General features: G+C 48.7%; 1 long non-coding RNA gene across 1 annotated transcript in view; it reads right to left on the bottom strand.

The window, feature by feature from the left end:
* Window positions 1–16,176: 16,176 nt before the first annotated feature.
* Window positions 16,177–18,895, bottom strand: part of LOC119851506 — a 31,988-nt gene continuing 29,269 nt past the window's right edge. The window contains exons 2-3 of the long non-coding RNA XR_005291270.2: window positions 17,365–17,484; window positions 16,177–16,493 (exon numbers count right to left, since the gene is read on the bottom strand). This is a non-coding gene — a long non-coding RNA (uncharacterized LOC119851506). The remainder of the gene's footprint in view (window positions 16,494–17,364; window positions 17,485–18,895) is intronic.

An 18,895-nucleotide genomic window follows, 5' to 3' on the forward strand; every position in this document is an offset into this window, starting at 1 on the left:
ATACAAATGGTAAAAATGTCACTCATAGTATGGTGTAAGATGTAGCACATTCCCCTCCCATCCTCAAACATACGCACACTCTCTCTCTCTCCTCACTACATCTTCTTGGCCTTCCTGCTACATCCCCCTCACTCTCTTAGCAGATGCAACCAATACTGTTTTTACTCCTTACACACATTGTGTGGTCCTTTTGCACCCAAAATGTAACTTGTGCCATCATTTGTGTCCCCACTGATTTAGATCTGTTCCTCTGGGTACCTCCCAGCTCCCCTGACATGGTACGTTTGTGTATACAGTCCAAAACCTCATTGGCCTGTCCTGCAGACATGTCACGTTTCAGTCTCCTGGTCAATTCACTGTCCACTTCCACCTTTGGTCTCTCTCCATTCTTGCTCCCCAGTTTTGTATCACCCACTGCGTTACCTGTGTGTTTTCCAACCTGAATCCTGTGTCTTATCTATTCACATCCCTTTGGATTATTTCTCTGTCCTTGCTTGCAATGTGACCCTCTCCAAATTAGTGTAATTTGAGGATTTAATTAATATGCCATTTATTTCCCTCTTTCATATCATTAATGAAGATGGTAAATGAGACTGGATGTAAACCCCATCCCCACAGACCCCATTATACACTTACCCCCAACTTGATACATTGACATTTGATTACAGACCTTCAATTAGTTTTCACTCCACCTGATAGTGTTATATTTTAGTTGAATTCATGCTGAGAATGTGTGAGGTACTGTATCAAATGTTTTACTAAAATGTATTTAAATTACATTGGACACTAATGGCCGTCCCAAGGGCCAGTAATTTCCAAAGGGTCATTGATGTTTGTTCCAGGCCTTGTTTGCTGTAATTATGTATTGTTAAGGCTGTAAGAAAATGACAGGCCATGGTTTTGTTGCACAAACATTGACTTTCAACACACACTGCAACTTTTTTGCAATGCCAATCAGTCAAATTTGGCCCTGCTGCCCTGGCGGGGCCAAAGTTGAGTGAGTGGCATTGCAACTGGTACACATGGTGGGGTCAGTGGTGCAGTTGGATGAAGAGGTTGCCATGGCTGGGGACTTGAGTGGTCAGGGCCAGGCTTCCCTAGAGAGCTTATCCTGCTTACTGCCCTGGCTCTGTGCTGACTACTGCTGCCTTCCTTAGACCCTGCTGGTGCTGGCCTCACACCATCCAGGTGCAGTTTCGCCTCTGCCAGGTGCTGCAGACCAGACCTGCCAAGCAGCAGCAGCTTCTGTGTGGCTTTGAAGAGTTCACCTTCTGTGGCTGCCCAGCCATGCTTGAGGACAAGCTTGGCGAGGCCCTGGTGAGTGGGGCTGGGTGGGGACTGGGGCTTGTGCCTCCTTCTGGGTGTGGGACTGAGACAGGGGAGCCGAAGCAGTGCTGGACCCCCACCGGGCCTCCACTTGTCTCTGAATGGAGGGCTCATTTTCCCCCACCCCCACCCCAGCATGGGAATTAGAGGAATGGGGGGTGGGTATCAGCTCCTTTTGGAGGGTACAGGACTCAGATGACAACTCAGCAAAACAAGAGTTTAGGCGCTGCAGCCCCCCCCACCTCTGTCCTAAAGACCTTCAATGTTTAAAATATGTTATTTCAAATGAAAATGTGCCAAACAGCAACAAGCAGAGACTCTTTTGAATTACACAGATGCTCTAGTAATCTATTTGCATGTTTTTTGTGGTTTTTCATTTCTGTTTTTGAACAAATGCTGTGAATCCATTTTTGTTTGTTTGTTTATGGTACTTGAACTAACTGCATGAAAACGGCAACTAACAAACTGGTACTAATTTGAACCAAAAATTGACAATTTTCTTAGTCTTATGTGTTGTTTGAGCTTGTCTTTTTTTAATTTTTTTCATTTATTTTCTTTCATCCTCTGTGTAATTGTTCTTGTTCTGCAAAATAAAGCATTTAAAAAAAAGGCATTAAAGATAGTCTGGAAAACGTGTTCTTTCTGACCCCAAATATTGCTTATTGCTCAAAATTACATTATGTTCAGCAGTGTGCCGTTGTTGCCAAGAAGGCTAACAGCATATTGGGCTGCATTTGTAAGAGCATTGCCAGCAGATCGAGGGAAGTGATTATTCCCCTCTATTTGGCACTGGTGAGGCCACACCTGGAGTATTGCATCCAATTTTGGGCCCCCCACTACAGAAGAGATATGGACAAATTGGAAAGATTCCAGTGGAGGGCAACGAAAATGATTAGGGGGCTGGGGCACATGACTTACAAGGAGAGGCTGAGGGAACTCCAGTGGCGCAATGCGTTTAGTGTACAGTACTTATTAGAGCAGTGCTGTGTGGAGTATTGCTGAAGTTATGAGTTCAAACCTCACCTGGAGCACTGATTTTCTTTAATCTCGGGGGAGGGATAGCTCAGTGGTTTGAACATTGGCCTGCTAAACCCAGGGTTGTGAATTCAATCCTTGAGGGGGCCATTTAGGGGTCTGGGGCAAAAATTGGAGATTGGTCCTGCATTGAGTAGGGGGTTGGACTAGATGACCTCCTGTGGTCCCTTCCAACCCTGATATTCTATGAACTGGGGTTATTTAGTCTGCAGAAGAGAAGAGTGAGGGGCGATTTGATAGCAGCCTTCAATTACCAAGGGGGGTTCCAAAGCGGATGGAGCTCTGCTGTTCTCAGTGGTGGCAGATGACAGAACAAGAAGCAATGGTCTCAAGTTGCAGTGGGGGAGGTCTAGGTTGGATATTAGGAAACACTATTTCACTAGGAGGGTGGTGAAGCACTGGAATGGGTTCCCTAGGGAGGTGGTGGTATTTCCATCCGTAGAGGTTTTTAAGGCCTGGTTTGACAAAGCCTTGGCTGGGATGATTTATTTGGTGTTGGTCCTGCTTTGAGCCGGGGATTGGACTAGATGACCTCCTGAGGTCTCTTGCAACCCTGATATTCTGTGATTCTATGATCTGTAGTGATTTTTTTCTCCTTAGTATTTGTTCTGTTTTACAAGGGATAGGAAGTGGATTTATCAAACCGTTATTGCCAAGATTTCTCTCCTTTGTTTGGAGATGTACTTTTCTCCAGTCTTCTAGTGCTCCCTCACTAGTGCTTTCCAGGACTGTTTCTTGTTTCCTCCATACTGGTGCATGTTAATAGTTCTTCCAGTCAGACTCTGCAGTGATTTTTACACGACACCTTAAGTTATAGGCATAATTGGAAATAGATAATTGGAAATGTATATTTCCCATTTTAAAGGAAGAATAAAATAAAAAGCATTACTGTAATCTGATGTTCCACTGCTATAGCCAAGCACCATCCTTTTTATTTAACACCTGTGTTGCAGTAGTGAATAAGGAACTCAACCAGGTCAGGACCCTGTTGTGGCAGTTGCTGTACAAACATACATTAAATGAATGACAGTCCCTGCCCCAACAAGTTTACAATCTAAAAGACAAGGCCTAATAGGGGAATGAGACAAACAGTACTGCGCAGAATCCTCTGTCTTGCATAATTTTGTATTTTCCCAAATAAAATAAATTTGCCTAAGAAGTGCTGCAGTTCTTCCTTTTGCTCACCATAACTGCTGTGGTGCCAGAATAGCCAGCTGCAGGAACACAGCTAGCTATTCTGGCACCACAGCAGCCTCTGGTGGGGAAAAAGGTGAAACTGCAGCACTTCTGGGGCAGAATGTATTTTCTATAGGGAAAAAAAAATTCTATGCCCAGCGCTGCAGAATTCCACCAGGAGTAGAAGTTCATCACAGCACTCTGCCCACAGAGCCAGGTTAGGACACACAGTGGGGCACACAGGGCTTCTGGGGAATCACAGATGGGCTCAGAATGGCTGGGGAGTAGGACAGACCGGGGCATAGGATCAGGAGCTAGTGTGGTTACAGCGCTGAGCCGGGGGGAGGGAGAGGGGGAGGGGCTGCAGAGACCCATGGGGATGGGGGCTGCGGGGACGGGCAGATGTGCCTGACTGAATGAAAGAGACTTGGAGTCAGCCAGGGTCTGCATGAGGGCGGCTTCCCAACTCCCTAAGAATCCCCCCCCACCCAAAAAAAAACAACAACCCCTCATAGCACCAACACCCTCCAGGATCACTCCTAGGCTCCTTCCCTCTCCCTCAACTTCTCCATTACCCCTGACTCCCCCAAGCCTTTGCACTGCTTCTTGACAGGTGCAGGAAATACAGTTCTGTATTGTAATGTAAATGCATTCCTCAAAGTTCTGTATTAATGTACCTAGTAAGGAATCTATTTATTTGTTTAAAAAAAACAAACAAACAACCACACACAGAATCCCATTTTTTGGTCTGTATTGTTACAGACATATTTGCTGATGGATATTGAAATAAATTACCAAAATAATTTAAACTGGCATGATTATATTGTGCTATTTTGACAAATAAAATATGTGGAATTTTGCAGAAATTTCAAATACTGAATTTTTATTTTTTTGGTGCAGAATTCCCCCTGAAGTAAAACAGGCAGACGAGGGTAGCATATGATAGGATATGTGAAATCGTTAGCCAGTCACTATTAGTGATCTCACACTGGGCACTCTGCTTATATGCTGTTTTTATCTTCAGTCTAATGTCACACTGAGATATTTTGGGATGGGATGGGATGTCTCTTATCTTCTAGCCACAGAAGTCTATGCATGTGCAGTTCTTTTTAGGCCTTTCAATTGTTTAGATGGAAAGCTGACACAATAGTTCTGGTAGAGTTTGGTTTTAGCTGCCAGGATAAGAAATATTCTTCCATAGTTTTAAGGTTCTTGGTTAGGCTGTACTCTATGATAGACGGATTCTGTGCCTGTGCACTCAAAACAATGTCGTCAACAATGCATAGACACATTTCTGTGATGAAGTCTGGGGAAGGTTGCTTGTGTGAAATATTAAACAGGATCGGCACTAGGACAGGTTCCTGTGATAAGCAATCATTCAGAGTGCGTGGCCTGCTGACCTCGTTATCAAGGAAAATGCAAAACCTATGATTGGTTATGGTGAAAGTTACTTTCAGATTTTTACTTAAAGCAGGACTAAAATATCTGCTTTGCAATTTAAATGTTGAATTTCTTCTCAGATTTGACACAGTTCTACAGAGGGCAATGGAATATTGTGTATTGTTTTAGAAAAAGGTTTTGTAACTTTTGCAAAGGAAATACTTTAAAAAGCTCCTTTTGAAATTTTGCTGTTTTATTCACTTTTTTTGTATTCCTCTATTGTAAAACATAAATTTACACAAGCTTAAGATTTCACCAAGTAACTCATCTTTACAATATCTCAGACACAGGCTAAGGTGTGGAACCTGACATATTAAAGTTATAAAAGAATTGCTATAATTTACTGTGAGCAAAGGAACCTGTAGGTCTTGAGAAGTGTTGTTGATGCCACACTCTGGTACAGATCATGAGACTGCTGAGAGTGTCCTTTTTGGGGATGGGGGTGTGATGTTATCTGATTAAAATATGACCATATAGATCATTGTTGCAACCACTGTTATATATTTGCATCAAATGTTGTACAAAGATTGTCAAGTGAGGTGTCTATGAAAAGGTTATGATTTTGCTATATGTATGCATGTATCATTTTTGTATTTGAAGTTACAAGTATTGGCCCTCAACTTGGATTTCAAATGTTTACTCCTGGGGTACCACCCACAAGGTAGCTAGCCAGCACATGTTGGAGGGACTATTCAAATTAAATGGCTCATCAAGAAACACTTGGTTGACAATGGACAATGGGAGACGCCCATCTACGCTGTGTCATTTTAAACGTTCTGTCTGGAATGTAGGTAATGGCTTCCTGCAATGACTGAGTGAAATTGGGCATGAACATGTGACTGCAAACTCCATCTTGTTGCTGTAATTTTCCACAGTAAGAACAATCGGATGCCCTCCACATGGCAGAAGCTATAAAAGGCCCTGGAAACACTTCCATTTTGTCTTCAATCCTGCTTCTTACCTCTAGAGGAACTTTGCTACAAACTGAAGTTCTGAACAAAGGACTGAATGACCCATCCAAGCTGTGGATGTATTCCAGAGACTTGACTTAAGTCAGCAGTTTATTCCATCACTGCTACATGCCTGAACCAAGAACTTTGCAATTACTGTATGTATTTGACACTTTTAACCATTTTTCTTTTTCTTTCTTTCTTTCTTTCTTTCTTTCTTTCTTTCTTTCTTTCTTTCTTTCTTTCTTTCACTAAAGGATTGGCATCAACGTGATTATTGGGTAAGATCTAAGTTATATATTGACCTGGGTTGGGGGCTGGTCCTTTGGGATCAGAAGAACCTTTCATTTGATGAGACTGGTTGTAAAGAACCACTCATCTCTGAATCCAGTGTTTTTTGTGGTTATATAAGAACTGGAATGCCCAGGGAAACTGCTTTTATGACGACTTGTTAGCCAGTGTGGTAAAACAGGAGTTTACTTTTGTGGCTGGTTTGGTATATATCATAAAAGAATAACCACCAGTTTTCGGATGTTTGCCCTATTTCTCAGTAGTTTGTCCTGAATTTGGCATCCTTAATTGTGACCCATTAAGGCATGGTTACAGGAGGAGGAAGCAGGAATGTGGGGGAGCAGGAGGGCTTACCAGAAGTATGGAGTAGGCATTGCAGGCAGGGAGGCGTGAGCAGCCATCTTGGTGGTGGGTGAGTGGGGAAGGGAAGGGGAGTGTTAACCTTTTCCTTCCTTCTCTACCTGACCTGCTGTAGTTTGCTGGAAGTGGGAGGGTTACTTTGCTTTAAGTCATAGCAGGAATGCTGCAATGGTTCTCTTTCTCCACAGCCTGATGAATTGCAAGACCTTGCAAGTCTGCTATCCCTAGTGATCAGTCTGAGCTGCAGATACTGCTGGTGTTTGGGGAAAGAGCAAGTGCAGCAGGAGGAAGTAGGGGCAGGGCAGCACTAGAAATGTCTTGCCGTCTCTGCCTGATGAACCCGTGCCTCAAGTGGACCCAAGCCATTGCAAGTCCATCAGGTGAAGAAGGCAAAGACAAGCTACTTTTCCCTTATTTTGCCTTCCTGCTTGTACCCCACCAGAATCTCCTTGCTCCCATGTCCCCCTCATTCTTACTTGTCCCCCACAGCCCAATTTGCTCATCTCCCATGCCCTCTCCATGGCTCTGCTAACTCTTCGGTACCCCCAAAGCCTCATATCACTTCTTGCTCTCCCAAAACCCTGCACCCTTCTGTCTCCATAAGTCCCATAACTCTTCTCACCCAGTAGCTATATTGATGATCCTCTGCTGCCCCTCTCTCGAGCATGACCATCACTGCCAGCACTCTTCACTGCCCCCAATCCTTGCTGTCATCTCTTGCTTCCCAATATTCCTTATACTACTACTTCTAGCACTAGCTCCCACTTCTTAGAATCACAAGGAGACTCCCACACAAAAACTTTAGAGCTGTTTGCTCAAGTGCGTTTCTTATCCATGCAGTCACTAGAAATAATTGAACTCCTTGGTGAAGACTACATTAATATCCAGAACAAGTTCAGCTCACATGCCTTGTCATCCCTATATGCGTGGACTCTTTACCTCAACAGTAGACTTCCTTTCGCTTCTCACAATTCACATGTCCAATTCCTCTAAATCACACTCAAACATACAAGTTTTCATAGATTCCAAAGCATCATCTAGTCTGACCATCTGCATAACACAAGCCATAGAACATTCCCAAAATAATTCCTTTTGAACTAGACTATATTTAAAAAAAAAATCTTGATTTTAAAAATGTAAGTGATGGAGAGTCCACCACGATCCTTGGTAAATTGTTCATCAGTTAATTACCTTCATAGTTAAAAATTTACGCCTTTTTTCTAGTCTCAGTTTGTCTAACTTCAACTTCTAGCCATTGGATCGTGTTAGACCTTTCTCTACGAGAGCTCATTATCAAATATTTGTTCCCCATGTAGGTGCTTAAAGACTGAGCTCCTTGTGTCTAACAGAGAAGGTTAAAACGTGACTTGATCACAATCTATTTAGCTTATCACTGTAAGGCAGGTTTTTCAATCCTTTAATCATTCTCCTGGCTTTTTTATGAATGCACTTCAATTTATCAACATCCTTCTTGAATTGTGGACACCAGAACTGGACATAATATTCCAGCAGTGGTTGCATCCGTGCCAAATAAAGAGGTAAAAACCTCTCCGTTCCACCCCTGAAGTACCTCTGTTTATGCATCCAACGATTGCATTTGCTCATTTGGCCACAGCTTTCCTTTTGGAACTCATGTTCAGCTGATTATCACATTCTCCCCCCCCCCCCCCCCCGAAAAAAAAACCTTTTCAGAATTCCTGCTGCTTCTGCAAGTGCTGCTGGTGGTGGTGCGGACTGACTGCCTCTCCACTTCCTTTTTACTGCCACATGGTCTGAAACAGAACCCTTCTGTTCCTGGAGCTGATCCACCTACATCAAACCTGTAAATATTATAAACTGTAAATATTGTGTATAAAATTTCTTAGTTTATTAGACAGATATCAGGGACATGCCTCTGGAGCCCCCACTTCCTGCTATGGGAGTCCAATTATGCCCGGGATTCTGGGCTTCAAGAACCGCCTCTCCTGTCCCTGTTCTTTTCCGGTCAGCAAAGAGCATTGCAGGTTCCTTTACTGCCTTGGGAGAAGGTCATATCTCCCCTAAGTGCAGTATCGGTCGCTCCTTTCTGACTTGAACCCATCAAGCCCAGGAGTTCAGACTTAAGAAACACCTCATGGAGCAGGCTATGAGGCCCCTGTTGGATTTGGGCTGGGGAGACCCCCCCTGTACAGTGGGCTTGTAATGCCAAGTATTACACACCAGACACAGATGCAGGCAAAGGTAGAGCCTAGGGCTTCTTTTCTCAAGCTTCATGCTAAGGCAAGAAACCCTCTCTAAACCTGAGAGAAAATTTCCCTTCCAGATCCACTTCTAAGAGGAGAGCTGAATCACTTATACTCTTGAGGTTGGGTGACTCTCAGAGGCTCGAAAACCCATTGATGTCGTGGTACCGTCCCACAGGCTGAAAAGACTGACCGCCTCCACTTTGGCATCATACGTGGCAGTGGGACTGTTACACCTGGGGTTATTTGAACTATAGTAACTAATTCTTGTTTTCCAGGTGGTGGCAGGAAATAAACCTGTGGGGACACAGCTCCTCTGTCCAATAAATGATTGGTACAAGAGTGCTTCCACTTAGTTTTAAGCGCGCGCACACACATACACACACACAACAGCAATAGTCTAGAGCACCCCAGATATAGTTACCCGAAGTCTGAGGTGGTGTCGAGTGGGCAACAGCAGATTTTTGGTGATCAGCCATCCTTCCAGTTGCTGGGGAGTAAGATGTCAGTCTGCTAACTCTTAGAAATACTCCTCAATCTGCTTCAAATTGGACACTTTCAACCTCTAATAAGCTAACAATTTTCCTAGCAACAGCAAAAAACCTCATAATGGTATTTATCAGCAAAGCAACTCCAAGTCATAACAGAAAGAAACACAGATCCAAACTTAGTTATCCACATGTTTTAATTTTAATAAATCTGTACACAGCTGCAGCTGTGCAGCTATTTGTATGGTTTACTTAGGCAAAGGCCAAATTATTTCTAACTATATGGTATTTTCATTTTCAATTATTGGTGGTGGAGTAAACAAAATGGCTACGGTTATGTCAAGTCCAGCTTACGTCATGTCCAGTTCTCTTGTAACAGGACCATCAGTACTGAGTAAAAAGAAGCATGAGCGTAGACTGGCGAAAGACAGATGACCATCCCATACACAGTCGTCACTGGCACACACTTTGAGCTGACACCAAAGGTTCACAGGGAGAAGACTCGTGGAAAATACAGCACTTTGGGGGACATAACCATCCTGCGGATCCAGAATCTCCCATCTTATCAGAATGGATTCTTACAAGGGAAATCATGACACCATTGGTCCACAAACATTATGAAAGAAGCCAGTCTCCTGTTCCCTCTGCTACTTGGGGTATTTCCTCATCCACAGTTCTAACATCACCACCTTTGGAGATGGAACCTACATTTTTTCTTCAAGTGCTTGCTCATGTCCATTCAACTAGGTCCATTGAACCGGCTCCAGCGCCCCCAGGAGTAGCGCGCACATGCCACAGTATATAGGGAGCCGCCAGTTCCCCCCATTCTCAGTTCTTCTTCGAGTGATTGCTCATGTGCATTCCACAATAGGTGTGCTTACTTGCCACATGCACTGGTGCCGGACGTTTTTCTCCTAGCAGTACCTGTAGGGGAGCGCCCCTAGCAACCCCTGGAGTGGCACCACCATGGTGCAGTATAAGGGGCACTGCGCGCTCCCCGCACCCTCAGTTCCTTCTTGCCACCAGTGACGGTGCTTCGGAACTGCTGTGCTCCAGCTCTCCATTGTAGCTTTCCCTGTTTGGTCTGTCATTTAGTCTGTAGATAGTTAGTACTTGTAGTTTAAAAATATATATATATATTAGTAGTAGTACTAGTAAAGTAGAAGAACCACGCCTGGATTGGGGCATGCCCTGTGCCCCGGGCTTCAAGTCGTGCACACTTGTAAATGGCCTATGCCCAAAAGTGACCCACACACTAGCCCCATCCACGGGACACTCTAAGAAGACGAAGAAGTGATCTTCTCTGTCAAGGCACCAGGGCAAGGCTGGAGGGGAGACTAGACCCGTGCTGGGCAGCTCTCAATCCCCATCAGCTTTGTGGCCTCCGACTCAAGTAGAGCGGAGTAGCCCAGACCACTCTGAGCCGACCTCCCCAGAGGCTGGTGGCCACATACAGGTGCCCTCCATGTCAGAGGCCCTGCAGGCAGCTTGAGACATAATATCTCTCCCATACCAGCTGCACCGACCCCAGCGGCTCCCTGGGGCAGAGGCAGGCCAGCGCTGGGACTGCTGCAGTTGCCATCCGGGCGGTACCGCTCACGGTTGCAGGAAGGTTCCTGATGCCATTCTTCACCGAGCCCCGCTTGCAGCCTGCACCGGTCCCTGTCAACCCCCACCCAATTGTCTGGGGTGCCAAGCAACAGGGAATTGAGACACTGCTCCGAATCTAGGGAGCTCAGGCCTCAAGGTCAGAGCATGCCCCACCAGGACTGGGACTGATGGCATTGGAGGTTGCCGACTCCGAGAAACCACTGTAGTCCCTCATGGTAGCAGTGCCGGCGCCGCTCACACTCCTCACCCCGGTCAAGGTCCCCAGCATGGCACCGCTCCCGCAGCCCCAGGTGTAGCTCACTGGCAACTGGCCGTCACAGATCCGCCTGATGGAACTGTTTGCAGAGCAGCTATTACAGATGGACTCCTACTCCTCTACACCAGACTTAAGGTCTTGAGCCCAGCACCGCTCCTGACACCGCTACTCGTCCCCATCCCAGGATAGCAGGTGTTCGTATGCAAGCCTAGCCTCCCCTCGGAGCCGACAGTCAGCGGACCAGACAAGTCCGGCGGGGCAGCCTGCTCCGACTGTGCCGCAGCATGTGCAGTGGTACCAGGCTCCCTGGTCAGTGCCCTGGTACTAATGGACCCCATGGGCCCTGATGCAGCCCCCGGTGGTGGCCCACTCAGTAGCTGGCGCATCGGACAGGCCGTCAGCCTCCCTCTCCTAACCCCCCAGCTCCGCACTCAGAAGGGGACCAAGCGCTTGGGGGCTGCGGCGCTGGTGGGAACACAGAGCATTGCGCCTCCATCCGCATCCTCCCCAGATGAGGCCATCATGACGCCGCCTCCTTCTGTTCCCCAGGAGGATGCAAAAGCCCACCAGTAGCTCCTGAAAAGGGTGGCTGCAAGCCTCAATTTTCAGCCCTAAGAGATGGAGGAGCCTTCGGACTCCCTCTTTGATGTCTTCTCAGCCACAGCACCAGCTAGGGTGGCCCTCCCTGTCCGTGAAGGGGTGGCGAAAATCTCCACTGCCCTATGGCAGACCCTGTCTTCCTTGCCACCAAGGGGCACAAATATCTCTATACGCAACCCATATTGGCCTTCCACCTGCCTGTCCAGGGCCACACAGTATTTTCTCATGCCATGACCAGTCGATTCCTTAAGGGCTTGGATTGCCTCTTTCCTTATGTTAGACCCCCTGTTCCATAGTGGGGCCTGAACTTGGTTCTGGCCAGACTGACAGGGCCTCCATTTGAGCCTCTTGCCACATGCTCCTGGTCCCACCTTTCATGGAAAGTAGCCTTTCTTGTGGCAATCACATCGGCTAGGAGGGTCTTGGAGCTCCGGGCCCTGATCTCCGAACCCCCGTATACGGTATTTCATAAAGATAAGCTCCAACTCTGCTCACACCCTTCGTTCCTCCCAAGGTGGTCTCCGCCTATCATATGAACCATTTTCCTTCTGGTGCTCTGTCCCAGGCCTCACGCGTCCAGTGAGGAGCACTGTCTCCACATGCTAGATGTGAGACAGGCCCTGGCTTTTTACCTGCAATGAACAAAACCATTCAGGAAGTCTTCATCGCCACGGCTGAATGCATGAAGGGTAGGCCAATCTCCACTCAGCAACTCTCCAGCCGGATCATTTTATGTATCCATACTAGTTACGACCTGGTGGGAGTTCCCCCAGCACAGATTGTGAGAGTGCACTCGACAAGGTCACAAGCCTTGTCGGCTGCCTTTCTGGCTCATGACCCTATTCAGGACATATGTAGGGCTGCTACATGGTCATCAGTCTACATGTTCACGCGCTATGCGATCGTCTCCCAGACCAGGGAGGATGCTGGGTTTGGCAGGGCAGTGCTCTGTCCTGAGTGTCTGTGAACTCCTACCCACCTCCAACAGGTATAGCTTGGGAAACATTACTGTGGAATGCATGTGAGCAATCACTCCAAGAAGAAAACAGTTATCTTTTCCGTAACTCGTGTTCTTCAAGATGTGTTGCTCATGTCCATTCCACATCCCGCCCTTGTTCCCCACTGTCGGAGTTGTCCAGCAAGAAGGAACTGAGGGTGTGGGGAGTGCCCAATGCTCTTTATACTGCGCTATGGTGGCTCCACTCCAGGGGTTGCTGGGGTGCTCCCCTATGGGTACTGCTAGGGGAAAAACTTCCGGTACCAGTGCACGTGGCGAGTATGCACACCTAGTGTTCAATGGACATGAGCAACACATCTCGAAGAACACCAGTTATGGAAAAGGTAACTGTCTTTTCCTTCTTGCCACCAGTGATGGTGCTGGAACTATTGCTGCTTCAGCTAGTGCTGTTGCTGCTCATTCATATGAACTATTTAATTCTTCTATTATAGTGTATATAGTTTTGTTAGTGTTTGTATATCTCTTAGCTATAGTTAGAGACTTCATAGGTCCTGAACGGAACTTGTCTTGGGATGGGGCATGCCCCGGTCCCCGGACTTTAAGCCCCGTGATGGCTGCAAGAGGCCCATGCCCATTAGTGATCCACACAGCAGTTGTCTGCATTGCTTGGGCAAAGGGCACATTAGTGAAAAGTGCAAAATTTGCAAGTCCTTCAAGCCAAGGACTAAGAAGGAGCACAATATTCATTTAAGAGCGGTCCTTATGGAGTCAGCCCTCACCCTGGCATCGGAGCAGTGCTCCGACTCAGCACCGAGCACCATGACCTCAGTACGCAGTGCCCCACCGGGACCAATCACTGGCCGGCACTCATCCCCATCTGTGGCTCTGATCAAGAAGCCCAAGAAGATGGTGTGAAATCGGTCTCCAGCCTCCCACAAGGGAAAAGATAAGACTGGGTCTGAGCAAGGTCTCATGCTGGGCAACTCTTCACCCCATCGGGATCTCGGGCCCAAGCTCTGGTGGAGCAATGTAGTCCAACCCACTCCCCGCCGGCTACCCCGGATAGTGGCAGAGGCCTCCGTCAGTTCCCGGTACCGTCCATGTCAGAGGCCCTGCAGTGGGCACAGGAGATCATGTCCCTCCCGTGTGCCCACACCAGCTCCTGCAGTTCCCCGGTCACGGGGTACACCCACTTTTGGACCGCTTCAGTACCCACCTCAGTGGCACCATTCCCCGTTGCAGGGGATGTCCCACCAGCGCTCACCCTCCTGTATCCGCCATGCCGTTGACCGTGAAAGGCAGACACAGCGCAGCCCCATTCGGTCCCCAGACCTTGGGCATGGGCAGAGAGGCTCAAGGCACAGCTTGCCGGCTACTGTGCGCAGACCTTTGGAGGCATGCGCCTCCTGGCAGGAGTACTGGTCCCGGCACCTGGTATCTCTGAGACTGTGGTACCACTCCAGGGAGCAGTTGAGGGATCAACATTGCCATTCCTCAGACCGTCACTGATACCCTAGGAGGGCATCACCGGGTGCAGGCGTTTCTCGGCACCGGGCCTATTCCAACACCTGGTCCCACTCCTCATCCCGGTACAGTTCGTCAAGCGTGAGACAGAAATCGCCAGATCCAAGCCGCAATGGATCTGTCTAGCTCCACCGGTCCCTAAGACCCCGCTCCAGATCGGACTCCAGGTGGAGTGACTGGCACCAGCTGGGACAGAGTCACCGTTCCACTTTGTCCTGGTCACCTGGGAGCGACCGCCGAGGATCCAGCCCTGGTTGGGAGTGAGATTCCCTGATGGCGGGACAAGCTCTGGTACAGGCGGTACCAGCTACATTGTTGGCACCAAAACTGGCCCCATGGTCTCAGGCACAGTGGCTGGCACTGTAGTACCCAAGGAATCTGTGGGGGTTCACTCAGTCCACCCAAGCTGCCCGCTTGGTGTCTGGATCCTCAGAAAGACCAGCTGCCTCTCTCTCCCGGCCTCCTACAGTGCATGAAGCCTCGGACGCGAGGACCCGCAGGTCCAAGAGGGAGCAGGGGAACAAACCACTGGGCTACCAATGGTTGTGGAGGACCCTACAGCACTGGCATCTTCCTCGTTGTCGCCAGATGAGGCTATAATGGGGCCACCTCCCCCGGTTCCTCAGGATGATGCTAAAGCGCACCAGAAACTACTGAAGAGGGTCGCTGCCAACCTGGGCCTTCAGGTGGGGGAGCTAGAGGAGCCCTCGGACTCTCTCTTTAGAATCATAGAATATCAGGGTTGGAAGGGACCTCAGGAGGTCATCTAGTCCAACCCCCTGCTCAAAGCAAAACCAGTCCCCAACTAAATCATCCCAGCCAGGGCTATGTCAAGCCTGACCTTAAAAATTTCTAAGGAAGGAGATTCCACCACCTCCCTAGATAACGCATTCCAGTGTTTCACCACCTTCCGAGTGAAAAAGTTTTTCCTAATATCCAACCTAAACCTCCCCCACTGCAACTTGAGACCATTACTCCTCGTTCTGTCATCTGCTACCACTGAGAACAGTCTAGATCCAACCTCTTTGGAACCCCCTTTCAGGTAGTTGAAAGCAGCTATCAAATCCCCCTCATTCTTCTCTTCCGCAGACTAAACAATCCCAGTTCCCTCAGCCTCTCCTCATAAGTCATGTGTTCCAGTCCCCTCATCATTTTTGTTGCCCTCCGCTGGACTCTTTCCAATTTTTCCACATCCTTCTTGTAGCGTGGGGCCCAAAACTGGACACAGGACTTCAGATGAGGCCTCACCAATGTCGAATAGAGGGGAATGATCACGTCTCTCGATCTGCTGGCAATGCCCCTACTTATACATCCCAAAATGCCATTGGCCTTCTTGGCAACAAGGGCACACTGTTGACTCGTATCCAGCTTCTCGTCCGCTGTAACCCCTAGGTCCTTTTCTGCAGAACTGCTGCCGAGCCATTGGGTCTCTAGTCTGTAGCAGGGCATGGGATTCTTCCATCCTAAGTGCAGGACTCTGCACTTGTCCTTGCTGAACCTCATCAGATTTCTTTTGGCCCAGTCCTCTAATTTGTCTATGTCCCTCTATATCCTATCCCTACCCTCCAGCATATCTATCGCTCCTCCCAGTTTAGTGTCATCTGCAAACTTGCTGAAGGTGCAATCCACACCATCCGCCAGATCATTTATGAAGATATCGTTTGTTCTACAGAACTGGCCAGAGTGGCTCTGCCCCTTCATGAAGGGGTCTCTAAGATCACTAATGTCCTGTGGCAAACTCCCTCCTCCCTGCCAGCCATTTCCAAGAGGGCTGAGCGCAAGTACTTTGTACCATCCAAAGGTCACGAGTACCTGTACACCCACTCTGCTCCCAACTCCCTAGTGGTAGAAGCGGTTAACCACAGGAAGCAACAAGGTCAACCCAGGGCTACCCCTAAGAACAGACTCCAAGAGACTAGACTTGTTTGGACATAAGGTTTATTCGTCCTCTAATCTCCAGTTGAGGGTGGCCTACCATCAATCCCTCCTGGAACACTCTGACTTTAACATGTGGCAAGCGATGGCAAGTTCGAGAGCTCTCTTCCTGAGGCTTCTAGGAAGGAGTTCTGGGCTATTATGGAGGAGGGCACGATTGCGGCCAGGGCGACGCTCCAGGCGGTGTCAGATGCGGCGGACACTGCCACCCAAACCATGGCCTTGGCTATTGCCATGCGCCAGGTATCCTGGTTACTCCTCTCTGGCTTGTCCATGGTGGCTCAGCAGTTGATGTAAGTCCTTCCCTTCAAAGGGCAAGCCCTGTTTGCAGAACAGATGGACAATAAACTTCGTGGCCTGAAGGACTCCCACATGACTCTTAAAACGCTGGGCCTATATGTTCTCGGCCCTGCTCGCAAGTGGTTCAAGCCGCAGCAGCCTCAGGGCCAGGGGAGCCATCCTTGCCAGGAGCCTCCCCCTAAGAAATCCAGAGGCTAAAAGCAGTGTCCTAGCCCACAGGCTTCACAGGCTTCTCAGTCGCACTCGACCCACCATAAGCAGGTGGGCAAGCACTCATTTTGAGGGTATGCTTGAGGATGACCTACCGGACTGTTTCCAGGATCCTCCCTTCCCTATTTTTGCCAGCTGCCTTTCTCCTTTCCTCCCTGCATGGGTATTTATAACATCGGACCGATGGGTCCTCAGTACAATGGCGCTGTGTTATACCCTTCAGTTACTTTCTACCCCTCCTTCCCACTCACACCCCGTCCCTCTTCAGGGACCTTTCTCATGAGAGTCTCCTCGTGCAGGAGGTAAAGGGGTTACTGTAGCTGGGTGTGGTGGAGGTCATTCCTCTAGAGTACAGGAACAAGGGGTTCTATTCCCGTTACTTTTTAATCCCAAAGGCGGTCTGCGACCTATCCTGGACTTATGAGACTTGAACCGCTTCCTAGCGACGCTGAAGTTCCGCATGGTCTCCCTGGCCTCCATCATCCCCTCCCTGAATCCGGGAGACTAGTACACCACCCTTGGTCTGAAAGATGCATATTTTCACATCGCCATCTTTGAGGGACACAGATGCTTCCTCCAGTTTATGGTAGGTCCCAACCACAATCAGTATGCGGTCCTCCCATTTGGCCTAGTGACAGCACCACGGGTATTTACCAAGTGCTTGTCGGTGGTGGCCACTTACCTCAAACATCGGGGTGTCCAGATCTACCCGTACCTCAACGACTGGCTAGTCAAGGGCAGCTCTAGGTCCCAGGTCCAAAGGGATGTCGAGATGCTGTTAGCCACTTGTCATAGCCTCGGCCTGTTAGTAAATGACAAAAAAATCCACATTAGTTCCAGTATAGAGGATAGAGTTCATCGGAGCGGCGTTTGACTCGACCTGCGCCAGGGCATTCCTGCCGCTGGAGAGATGCAGGGCACTGACAGACCTCATCGCAGAAGTCTGTTTTTCGTGACCACTCCCAAGGTTTGCATGCACCTCCCAGGTCACATGATAGCATGCACATATGTGATGCGCCACGCCAGGCTCCAGATGTGACCCCTGCAGCAATGGCTGGCGATGGTCTACTCCGAGTCCAGGAACCACCTGGAAAAGGTCATTACCATCCCTGCAACGGTACTTACCTCGCTGTGATGGTGGACCGACCCTGGAAAGTCCTGGAAGGAGTTTCCTTCATCAGCACTCCTCCCTTAGTCGAGTTGGTTTCAGACACCTCTCACCTCAGCACCCTCCATACCCAGGGTATATGGTCCCCAGAGGAAATGACACTACACATAAACATCAAGGAGTGCAGAGCATGCGTGGTCTTCCTACCTCACCTGTAGGGCAGAGGGGTGAGAGTGCTGACAGAAAACACAGCCTCGATGTTCTACATCAACAGACAAGGGGGAGCGCAATCCTCAGCCTTCTGCCAAGAGGCACTCTGTCTCTGGGACTTCTGCATTGACCACAGAATCCACCTAGAAGTGTGTCACCTTCTGGGTGCCAAGAATATGCTAGCGGATCACCTAAGCAGGGACTCCACCTCTCACCACAAGTGTGTAGCCGGCACGATCTTCCAGAGGTGGGGAACTCCCCAAGTGGATTTGTTCGCCACCAGGCAGAACAGGAGGTACCACAGGTTTTGCTTCAGATGGGCAAGGGCTGGGCAAGGGCTTCCTCTCCGATGCCTTCCTCCTGCTGTGGGCAGGAAGCCTAATGTACATGTTTCCTCAGATTCCGCTCATCAGCAAAGCAAATCACCTAGCAAAAATCAAGAGAGACAAGGCTCAGGTTATCATGATCGCCCCAGTATGGCCTTGCCTGCACTGGTTTGGGATGCTATTGAGCTTGTCAGTGATCCCTCCGTGGCCCCTGCTGAACCACCGGACCTGCTGTCACAGGATCACAGTTGACTCTTGCACCCCAATCACGCGTCCCTCCACCTCATGGCTTGGATGTTGTGTGGCTGAACCCTGGGGTACAGGCCTCTTTGGAAGGGGTCCAGAGGGTCCTTCTTGAGAGTAGAAAGCCCTCTACTAGACAGACTTACCTGGCAAAGTGGACGAGGTTCTCCCGCTGCGTGCCAAACGGGGCATCTCCCCTTCGTGTTCTTCGATGCAGTTGATTTTAGACTGCCTGCTTCATTTGAGGAACCAGGGCCTGGCACACTCCTCTATCCATCTGGCGGTCATTTCTGCCTTTCATCCGCCCATCCAGGGGTGAACGGTGT

The sequence above is a fragment of the Dermochelys coriacea genome, chromosome 2 (assembly GCF_009764565.3).
Source record: "Dermochelys coriacea isolate rDerCor1 chromosome 2, rDerCor1.pri.v4, whole genome shotgun sequence".
Taxonomy (NCBI): Eukaryota; Metazoa; Chordata; order Testudines; family Dermochelyidae; genus Dermochelys; species Dermochelys coriacea.